Here is a 10666-nt window from a genome sequence, read left to right as displayed (position 1 = left end):
TATCATAATATGCATTTGCATCTCCAATCAGGATAGCAGTTTTCATTACCTCCTCCTTTAACTTTCTCATACAGTCTCTAAGTGAGTACCAGGGTCTGTCTCCCCTAGGCCACATAGATTCAGTTGGATATTGCTTTTTGCAACCTTCTGCAGCTAAAGCTAGAAGATTCGTTTTGTTATTTCCTCCTTGCATATGGTGATCCCTAAAAGCCTGGTGTACAAAAGGATTCTGACTGATACTTATGAATTTTAAACAGTCCTCATTGTCCAGTGTTATTCCTCCTGCGCCTTCATCAGTGATTCTTACTATCCAAGACACTAAAGACTCCCCCATTCTTTGGGTAAATCTACTCAATATATCAGTGATCTCCTGTTGAGTGAAATCCTCAATTATCTCCCTGGACTCTGTTTTGCCTCGGTGGTTCTCCTGCCTTCTTCTTCGTATGGGGAGAGCTTCTACATTAGGAGACTCCTCATCTAACCTTGTTCCATTCTCCTCACACACATTCTCCTGGAAGCTGTCAGGGCAACTCTGCCCAGCCTGTACAAAAGCTGCATGCACATTTCTTCTGCTAGTTTTTTGCTTCCTTTTAGCTACATGAACAGTAGCTTGCTCCTGGACCACATGGGTCCCTCCAGTTTGCTTTTCTGAGTGCTGTGACACAGAAGAATCCTCAGGCAAACCAGCTGACTCCCTAGCCATCCTAGCTCTTTCCTTCAGCAGCTTATCCCTACTTTTACACATAAGGCGATAACTTGTTAGCAGCACCCAGCCTCTCCTGCACACTCCTGCCAGTTCTTTGCCTGGTTCTATGGGTATTGCTTTCAAACATCTTTCCAAATCTCCAGGTTCTCCCTCTCTTAGCCTTGGTTCCCAGTTTTCACAGGGCCCTGTGCTTTTAGCCCATTCTCTGGCTAGAGAGGAATAAGGCAAATCCTCCCATCCACTGCTTCCAAATAGAGGCCTGACATTTTGTGATCCCATCCTGGTCGCCAAATGTATCAGCAATGCCATATTCACAATGCCTATAGAGATTACAAATATGCTGATATAATTATCCATCACAAAATACATCAGGTTTGCCATTTGGGGAAATAAACTAGAAAATTTATTAAGATACCAAAAGACTGAGTCCCAAAACCAGAAAGTGAAAGCCATCAGAGTAGTTATGATATTGACACAGGTAGATAAAGTAAAAAGCACCCACATTCTCAAGCCTTTAAAACAGAACAGGCTACCTCAGGCAAAGGTCCTCCTCTCCCCACTCACAGCAACCACCCAGTGTCCTGGAAGAGCGCTCCCAGCAGCTCCGGCCCCTGGCAGTGCTCAGCCGGAGTCCTAACTCAAAAAAAAAAAAAAAAAAAGCAACACCCACCCACCACCAACCGGAAGACTATTACGACTTTTTTTTTTTCTTGCTCTGCTATGTCAGCACGTCCATGGGGCATGGGAGATCTTTAAATCCCATAACCCTTACAGGTGGGCAGTAAGATATAGAAAATGTGCCAAGAACCCCTGCGCTAGACATGCCTAGAAGGTCCTTTCCAACTTGGGAAGTTCTGGGATTGTTTAAATACATGCTCTAACTCCCATGACCAGCAGATGGCACAAGGCCTGAAGTAGGACAGCTGACTAGCCAGTTTGATTTTCCTCTTGGTCCTGCTCTTGCCCTACCACCCGGTGATTCCCTTCTCATGCCCTGTAACACCTACCTGGGATCCGAGGGATGGATGGATGGATGCCTCAATCCACAGAGCTCTCAGAGCAATGTAAGATCACCACTGGCTTTCTGACATCAGGAAACTGACCAAAAATAATTTAGTTTGCCTATCTGCATAATCTTGGGCAAATTATTTAGTCCCTCTGAGTCTCGGTTTCTTCATCTCTGAAATGGAGGGAAGTGGAGGTGGAGTAGATGGCCCCTGAGGACCCTTCTGGGTCTAAATGATGATACTGTCATCCTGATAGCTTCTGTTTTCTCCAACCTGACTGCCTACTTCCCCTTTCTCCCCATCCCTCTGGGTTTTGAGATTAAGATAAACTCAAGAGTAGAAATAAGGTTGTGAGGTCTTATAACTGGAGATAAAATACAGACTTCCCAAGGGAAAAAAGAATACATTAATTCCTCCTTCTTGTGTGCTGTGCTAAAGGGTTTGATGCGCTAAATAAAACTGACAGGTATAGTAAAAAAGGTCATCCATCAAGCATTACCAAGGAGAACTGCAGAGTCAATAATTTCAGCCCTGCAGGATTTGTGAGAAGGTTCAAGGATTATTAGAGCCAAGGTCATTCTCTACCTCCGCTCCCACCCCCACAACTACCCCAGTGTTCTGGAAATGGCCTGTTGGAAGCCCAGAGGCTTCCTAAAGAATAAAGCATGTCCTATAAATCTATCCCTGAAGGGAAAGGTAGATATCTTAATAATTCAGCTAGACCTGGGCGACCCTTGATGGAAGAGAAACAGAAATGTCTGCCTTGAAAATATATATGTGTGTGTGTGTGTATAGAGAGAGAGAGAGAGAGAGAGAGAGAGAGAGAGAGAGAACAACTATTTATAGCAGTTCTTTTTGTGGCGGCAGAGAACTGGAAATTGATGGGATGCCCATCAAATGGGGAGTGGCTGAAGAAGTTGTGGTATATGAATGTAATAGAATACTATTGTGCTATAAGAAATAGTGAGCAGGAAGAATTCAGAAAAACCTAGAAAGACTTACATGAACTGATGCTGAGTGAAGTGAACAGAACCAGGAGAACATTATATACAGCAATAGCAACTTTGTTCAATGATCAAGCATGATAGACTTAGCTCCTCTCAGCAATATAATGACCTAAGACAATTCCAAAAGACTTGTGATAAAAAATGCTAACCACATATGGAGTCCGAATGCAAATCAAAGCATACTATTTTCACTTTTGTTGTTCTTTTCTGTTTCTTGTGGTTTTTCCCTTTTGTTCTGATTCTTCTTTTACAACATGACTAATGTGGAAATATGTTTAACATGATTGTACATGTATAATCTATAACAGATTCCTTGCTGTCTTGGGAAGTGGGGAGGGGAGGGAGGGAAGGAGAAAAATTTTACAAAAATGAATGTTGAAAACTGTATTTACATGTAAATAGGGGGGAATGCTATTAAGGAAAAAATAAAATAGAAGATTAAAACATTCGAGAAAATCACTCGGAGGCAGAGTCAAGATGGCGGAGTAAAAGCAGGACCTCCCTGCTGCTCCTGCTTCCATCTTCCCCAATCCATGTAAAAAGGGAACTCTGAAAAACTTTGGAGCTGCAGAACCCACAAAATGACACAGAGCAGCTAACCTCCCACTGAGGACAGCCCAGCAGGCCAGCTGGAATTGGCCAGCACAATGCGTTTGGAGCTGAGCCTAGCCCCACACCGAGGCTTTAGCCGCAGGGCGGCTCTGACCAGCCGCAGACTGGAGGGACTCCAGATCAGCAGCAGCTGTGGACATTTCCAGATTTATTAACACACAGATGCGAAGGTCAGTGTAGTCTGGACTTTTGGATCCAGTAAGTGGGAGTGCATGGCTTTTGCCCCCAGGGTGAGAAGCCGCTGAGCACAGGTACAGCCAGCAAGCGCCTTGTGGCAGCTTCAGCTCCTGGCCTGCAGAGTGTAGGGGGACTAAGCATCAGTCTGAGGGGTAATCGCTCTTGCTTTAACCTGCTTGGATCTCGATTGCAGTCTAGGGTGGAGGTCCTGGAGTGTGTGTCCAGCTTGCCAGAGCATGTGGAGACCTCAGAGAGGGCACCCATCTAATACCTCTGGCAGCTGAGAAAACCCCAGGGTTTGGGACAAAAGCTCCCCTGTCTGGTGGCAGAGTACTACTGTGGCAAAAAGCCCAGGGGTCAAGTGACTGAGGGGCAACATGACCAGGGAAAGGAAACAAAGCAAACAGAAGATTCCAACATTAGACTCCTATTTTGGGGACAAAAAGGAGCAAAGCATGGAGCAGGAGGAAGACAGTGAAGTCAGAACTCCTGCACCAAAAACTTCAAAGAAAAATATGAGCTGGTTATAGGCCATAGAGGACCTTAAGAAGCAGATGGGAGAAGTGGAGGAAAAATTGGGAAGAGAAATGAGAATGATGCAAGAAAATTATGAAATGAGAGTCAATAGCCTGACTGAGGAAAATAACACCTTAAAAACAGACTAACTCAAATGGCAAAAGAGGCTCAAAAAGGCAATGAGGAGAAGAATGCCATAAAAAGCTGAATTTGCCATATGGAAAAAGACTCTCAAAAGCTTGATGAGGAGAATCATTGCTTCAGAATTAGATTGGAGCAAATGGAAGCTAATGACTTTATGAGAAATCAAGATGCTGTTAAACAGATCCAAACAAATGAAAGAATAGAAGGCAATGTGAAATATCTCATGGGAAAAACCACTGACCTGGAAAATAGATCCAGGAGAGATAATTTAAAAATTATTGGACAACCTGAAAGCCATGATCAAAGTAAGAACCTAGAAATCATCCTCCAGGAAGTTCTCAAAGAAAACTGCCCTGATGTTTTAGAACCAGAGGGCAAAATAAAGGTTGAAAGAATCCACCAATCACCACCTGAAAAGGATCCCAAAAAGAAAACTCCTAGGAATATTATAGCCAAGTTCCAGAATTCCCAGATTAAGAAGAGAATATTACAAGCATCCAGGAAGAAACAATTTGAATATTGTGGAAACACAGTCAGGACAACCCAGGATCTGGCAGCTTCTTCACTGAGGGATCGAAGGGCTTGGAATATGATATTCTGGAGGTCAAAGGAGCTGGGATTAAAACCAAGAGTCACCTACCCAGCAAAACTGAGTATCATGTTTCAGGGAAAAATATGGTAATTCAGTGGAATAGAGGACTTTCAAGCATTCTTGCTGAAAAAACCAGAGCTGAATAGAAAATTTGACATTCAGATACAAGAAGCATGAGAAGGTAAACAGGGAAAAGAAATCATAAGGAACTTATCAAAGTTGAACTATTAACATTCCTACATGGAAAAACAATAATTGTAACTTATGAAACTTTGCTCAGTAGTTGAAGGGAATAGAAATATATATATGTCTGTATATAAGGGTATATGAGCATATGAATACATATGTGAATGTGTGTATATATGTTTACAAGTATACATCAATTTTACAGGAAGGGACAATACTTAAAAGGTGAGATTAAGTGAGAGAGTGAGATTAAGTGAGATTGAGTGAGAGAGGAATGTAATGAGAGGAGATGGGGAGAGACAGAATGAGGTAAACTATCTCATATAGAAAAGGAAGGGAAAATGATTACAATGGAGGGGAAGAATAGGAAGGCAAAAAGGAATGGGTCAACCTTATTCCCATTGAATTTGGCTTGAGGAAGGAATGAAATACACACTAAATAGGGTATCTCACTCTCCAGGGGAAGGGGATGAGAGGGGGGATGATGGAAGTGAGGGCAGGTTGGGGGGAGGGAAGTTGGAAGCACCTACTTTTGAAAAGGGACAGGATCAAAGCAGAGAATAGAATAAGTGGGAGGTAGAATAAGTGGGAGGTGGGATAGGAGGCAGGGAAATATAGTCAGTCTTTTACAATATATCTACTATGTAATTGTTTTGTATTAGCCACACATGTACAACCTATACTGAACTGCTTATCCTTCCAGTAGGGGTGGGTGACAAGGGAGGAAGGGAATGAATCTGGAATTCAAAGTTTTAAAATAAAATATTCAAATATATATATGTATATATATATATATATACTATTATTAATACTATTTTACATGTAATTGGGAAATAAGATATACAGGCACTGGGGCATAGAGATCCACTGGAAAAGTCGAAAGGGGTATGGGAGAAATTATGGGAGAGAGCAGATTGGAGGAGGGGATATCCTGTGGGACTGCTATTTTGGGGCAGTTGGTAGGGGGAAAACGGGGAGAAAATTTGTAATTCAAAATCTGGTGGAAATGAATGATTTAAATCAGAATTTAATAAAGCATTTAAAAAAATAAATTAAGAGAAAAGAAGATGCCAGTTAGCCAGAGTATTTGACTAGCATGCAAGGTTCCACAGGAAGGTGTGGTAGAACAGAGTGCTTGATGGCTTTTCCCCCAGAACAAATATCATCTGAATTATTGATTTTTCAGTTCCTATACAGTATGTTATCCACAACAAATTGCATACTGAATTATCGTTGTTTTCAATTTCCTAATCTTTGTGTAAATTGACCAAAACACACATAGTAGATTTCTCTGAGATTTGCTTGATCACATGTCAGCAGTGAGTACGTTGAGTCACCAGTTTGACCATGATTTTTCCAGAAGGAAGCATACTCTACTTATAAAGTATTTTATGTGCTGAGGAAAATCAGTGAAATGGTATCAAGTAAAAGAGATGCTTGCTAACAAATAACACAATAACACGCAGAGAGACAAATCCCTCCAAAATTCAGAGCATTCATTCCTGTGTCAACGTGATTCCAGATAAGAACAAACTCAAGAATCCAAACATTGTATTGGCAAAAACACCCAACAATGAAAAGCATATACCTCAGTTCTTTCCAGATCAGTGTATTCTGTACATGGGGGGGAAGCACACTGAGCTGTGTGGATTCACTCTTTGAAAATATATTTTTATATTTAATGCAAATGTATATGTAGAGCTTATATCAGATTGCACACCATCTTGGGGAGGGGGGAGGGAAAGGAGGGAAAGAAAATTTAAAACTCAAAAGCTTGTGGAACTTCATGTTGTAAGCTAAAAGTAAATAAATTTTTTAAAAGGAAAAAAAAAGAAAACCACTCACCTCATTTTGAATAGTTTTCTAAAAGGAGCATAATTTTTCCTATAGGAGGTGAAATAATTTAGCAGTCTTTCTAATTATAATTTTAGGGAGATAATCTAAATGATTTTTATCAAAATGACTGAAAATTAAAGAATTAATTTTGAAAGGTTGCTGGAAGTTGGTAAAGATAGTTTCCTATAAATGAAAGGCTTAGCTATAGCCTTGTTTTCACTAATCTCATTCAACAAGTACCTACTGTGTGCCCTATGTGGGTCCTGGGATACCAAATTAAAGAAAAGGAAACATTCTTTGCATACAATAGAGCTAACTTTCTCTACAGATTAAAAAGTAAATCCAAAGTAATTTGAGGATACATTCTTGTTGTTGTTCATCCTTCCTCTTGAAGAGGATCAATGACATCATGAAGGTGATATCTTGACTTGCCTTAAATTGTATTTAAGTGAGGCAAAGCAGCACAAAGTCATCAGCCTCAGTCCCTCCTCCGGAGTCATCCAAAGGGGTTACCACTAATACTTGGGGGATGAAGAAAGGCCTTGTGAAAGAGAAGAGGTGATGAGGAGGTGCACTCCAACTATGGGTCTGTGGAAGACCCCTAAAGGCAGGAATCCTGGCTACGGAATAATCTATTATTATAGATTATTATTCGGGTAGATATGTACATCTGAAACAATTAAAATGGAATCAGATGTATATGTCATAGTGGGTTGGGTCCAATAGGTTTGTAGATTTAGTGCTGGAAGGGACTTTAGAGGTCATCCTATATAGACCCCTCTATTTAATTGTTAGTGTTTATATAGTGCTTTAAGGTTTACAAAGAGTTCTACAAATATTATTTTATGCATATATATCTATAACATATGTGTGTGTGTGTGTGTGTGGTTGGTTGATTGTTTTCCTTCATTTTCGAAGAGGGACAAAATGACATCACTATGCTAGTGTCAAGTTCCAATGCATCCAACTATGACTGAACAGACCAGTACAAGGTCAGAATGTTCTACCACAGGTAGGTCACAAAGGGTCATTGTGAACATTTGTTGTGCATTCTCTAAGTCTGCACATCTCATGTTTCTTTTGAGCTACTTCAATTCTGTTTTGCTGATGTGGGCACACCATGCTGAGCGGTCCCGTGCCAGTGTCTCCCATGCCACAAATCAATTCCAAAGTCCTTAAGAGAGACCTTAAGCATGTCTCTGTATTGCTTCTTCTGATCACCATGTGAACCCTTGCCCTGTATGAGATCTCTATAAAAAAGCCTTTTTGACAAGTGTACATTTTGCATCTGAACAACGTGCTCAGTCCATAGGAATTGTGCCCTCTGAAGTAGTCTGAATGTTTGGTAGTTTAGTTTGGGAAAGGTCCTCAATGTCTGGTACCTTATCCTGCCAGGTGATCTTCAGAATCTCCCTAAGACAATTCAAATGGAAGTGATTCAGTTTCCTGACATGGCGCTGGTGTGCTGTCCAGATTTCACAGATATACAACAATGGGGTCAGCACAACTCTGTAGACCTTCAGTTTGGTAGTCAGGCTATTCTCTTTTCTACACACTTTCCTTCAGTCTCCCAAACACTGTTTGCTCTAGCAATACATGTGTCAACCTCATTGTCAATGTGTATATCCCTAGAAAGTACACTTCCAAGGCAATTGAACTTATGCACAGCATTCAGAACTTCTGTATTTGCTGTAACTTATGGTTCCACACATGGATGGTGTGGTGGTGACTGATGGAGCACCTGTGTTTTCTTGGTGTTAACTGTCAGGCCAAAATGAGCACAAGCATCAGAGAATTGATTCATACTTTGCTGCATCTCAGCTTCAGAGGCTGCAGTGAGGCACAATCATCTGCAAACAGAAAATCATGCACCAAGACTCCTTCCACTTTGGTTTTGGCTTGTAGCCTTTTCAAGTTGAAGATTTTACCCTCCGTGCAATAGCTAACCATGATGCCGTGTTTGTCCACATTGAAGGCATTTGACAACATGGTTAAAAATATCTTGCTAAAAAACATGGAAGCGAGGACACAGCCTTGTTTCACTCCATTGGTGACTAGGTAAGCATGAGAGCATTGCCCATTATCTAGAACCAAGGCAAGCATGCCATCATGAAATTGACGTACAATACTGATGAACTTCTCTGGGCAACCAAATTTTGACATAATTTCCCATAAGCCCTCATGACTGACACTATCAAAGGCCTTGTTCAGATATACTAATGTTTAGTACAGACCTCTGTTCTGCTTCTGGCATTTCTCCTGGCAGCAAACACCATATCGACCATTCCTTGGCCCTTTCTGAAGCTACACTGGCTCCCAGGTAGATGACCATCTTTTAGGTGAAGGATCAACTTATTAAAGAGGACTCTGAAAAGAATCTTGCCAACAATGACTAAGAGAGACCCCACTGTGATTGTCACAGGATAATCTATTTCCTTTACCTTTATAGAGATGGACAGTGGAAGCATCCTTGAACTCCTGGGGAATAACCTCTTCTTTGCCAAATTACCTGGAAATTTTCATTCAGCTTCTGTATGGCAATGGACCCCCTGCCTTGTAAATCTCAGCTGGAATACAATCAGCACCAGGTGCTTTGCCACATGAAAGGAGCCTAATGGTATTCAAAACCTCTTCTTCAGTTGGAACTTCAGCTAGGGAGGGATCCACTTCAACTTGAGATAAATGGTCAATGGCTTCAGCATTGATTGACAATGGTCTGTTGAGAACACTATGAAAGTGTTCAGCCCATCTCTCTAGGATTATGTCCTTATCACTAATCAATGTGGCCCTATAAGCACTGAATAATTGAGAGGTACCTTAGGTCTTTGGCCCATGAATAGCCTTCAAGGCATCATAAAAGTACCTGGACTGTTACTATCAGCATAAAACTGAATTTCATCTGCCTTTTTCCTGTGCCAAGAATCCTACTTCTCTCTAAGCTTCTCTTGTACTTTACTTTTAATGGAATTAAAAGCTGCCTTCTTAGAGAAGAATGAACTATCCTGCTGGTAAACCCTGTGGAGTTCTCATTTTTCATCTAGTGGCTTCTGAATTTCCCCATCATTTTCTTCAAACCAATCTTGATGGTTTTGAGTGTTCTGACCCAAATGAGCAAATCTCTAAAATACACCAAATCTCTGAAAGCTGCCCACTCCTTTTCTGCTCAACTGTTTTCAACTGTGTGTTGTTCAACTGTCCCTCAAAGTTAAGAACAAACTGTTCCCTCTCAGAGAAGAGCTCTAATCTATTGACATTAATTCTTCTGGTAGTCATTTTGCCTTGGGGCCACTGCTTTTGTTGAATGCAAATATTTAGCTTGGAGAGGATAAGTCTATGATCAGTCCAGCACTCTGTGCCACACATTGCCTTCATCACTCTTACATCCTGTCTGTCTCTTCTCCTTATAATCACATAGTCTATTAAATGCCTGTGTTTGCTATGAGGCTGCATTCATGAAGTTTTATTGTGTTTAGGTAAGCAGAAGACAATATCGGTAACGAGAAGGTCATGAAATGGGCCGTCCTTCAGTAGCTGTTCCTGCTTCCAAATTCCTCCCTAGAACTCCCTGCCAAGTCTGGTAGCCTGAACCTACTGTAGCATTTAAGTCACCCAGAATTATAAACTTGTCCTCTTTTGGCACACTGATAAAAAGGGTCTCCAGGTCTTCATAAATTTTTTCTTTTTACCTCATCAAGGTTCATGATAGTGCACAGGTACTGATGATGGTGGTGTGACATTTTCCTGCAAGCAGCAATCATTTTGTCATGATCCTATCATTCACTCTTTTTGGTAGGCATATAAGCTTGTTGACTAGATTAGTTTTGATTGCAAAACCTACATCAGCACTTCACTTCACTGTGACCACTCCAGAAAAAAGTATTTC

This window comes from Petaurus breviceps, unplaced genomic scaffold (assembly GCF_028583685.1).
Source record: "Petaurus breviceps papuanus isolate PSGF00001 unplaced genomic scaffold, PetGlider_PUasm1.0 76, whole genome shotgun sequence".
NCBI lineage: Eukaryota > Metazoa > Chordata > Mammalia > Diprotodontia > Petauridae > Petaurus > Petaurus breviceps.
The sequence above is the reverse complement of the archived record's forward strand: the minus strand, read 5'-3'. Positions refer to the sequence as shown.